Raw genomic sequence first — 1,342 nt, 5'->3', positions numbered from 1 at the left:
CAGGATAAGGAGGGTATCCCCCCGGATCAGCAGCGTCTGATCTTCGCCGGCAAGCAGCTCGAGGATGGTCGCACTCTGACTGATTACAACATTCAGAAGGAGTCTACTCTCCACCTGGTGCTCCGCCTTCATGGTGGCCAGTGAGTTCTTTGGGGTCCTAGAAGTTTGGTTCGCAACTCTCTCCCTGGTGGGCCTCCTCCCTCTTCATCTCTTTGAGTTATGTACAACTCAGTGTCTAGTGCCGTTGTTGAAAATCTTTATTCCTGTGCCACCTGTGAGAACATATGCTATCTTAGCTGCCTTTGAGCAGCTTGGTCTATGTCATTAATAAGTGAACCAGAATCTTAATTCTTGTTAACCTGAAATGTTCTTATCCTGTGATTACGTTAAAGTGAACCATTTGTGTACATTTTTGTCCCTCCGGGCTAAAAGGTGCTCAGGAACAAATGCTGCCGCCGATTTGCAGCCGCTTTTTCTCTCCGTTCCTCCTGTTCTGCGACGCAAGTTTTTTTTCCCTCTTATTCCGAGTTATTTTTTTCCAAGTGTTTTTTTAGAATCTTTCTGAGTCTGTTATGCGGTGCAAGTTACAGATGCACACTGCTTAAAGCATCGACCCCTTAAAAGCGGTTAAACCCGTAAAAAATAAGGCATTTACAATTTCGTTCGAAAGAACGGTCCCTAGCAGATCCCGTAATGTTTTTAAGGGGCACGGAGACTCCATCCGCGAGAACCTTATATGAACAGATTGAAAAGCAGTATACAGTTCAACCCGTAAACAGTCAAACCTCGTCGGAGCAGATGCACCACCGCGGAACTGGCCGGAATCAAAACGAAACTCGCCGGAATCCGTCCCCGCACATCAAAAAAGGTCGCCGCACGTCGGAATTGTGTTGCTGGTTGTCCAAATTGTAGCCGGCTTGACCTTCACCGCCAAGGCGAGGCCAGCCACGGGCGAGGTGGAGTAGGCTGCCGACGGCCCGACTCAAGGTGGGGCAGCGCCGGAGAAGGGCAAGAGAGGCGCAGCCGGGATGGGGGAGGCATGGCAGGGGCGGGCATGGCTGGGGTGGAGCGCGGCGGCGGCGGGCGCGGCCGGGCCAGGGTGTGCATGGCCGGGATTGGACAGGCAGGGGCGAGTGGCATCCGGAGGGAGCGCGGCCGGAGCGGGATGGGTTTGGCCAGAGCGGGACGATTGCTTGTAGTATTGTTCCAGATACAGTTCGTAATACGGTATCTGTATTTTTCGGCAAAGTTTTGTACCGTAAAAATGGTTTAAAGGGCCCTTTAAACGCGTTTCTAAGGGTTAGCTTTTAAGGGATCTACTAAAGATGCTCTTAGGTTGGGC

The sequence above is a fragment of the Triticum aestivum genome, chromosome 7D (genome assembly GCF_018294505.1).
Source record: "Triticum aestivum cultivar Chinese Spring chromosome 7D, IWGSC CS RefSeq v2.1, whole genome shotgun sequence".
Classification (NCBI taxonomy): Eukaryota; Viridiplantae; Streptophyta; class Magnoliopsida; order Poales; family Poaceae; genus Triticum; species Triticum aestivum.
Note: the sequence above shows the minus strand (reverse complement) of the source record.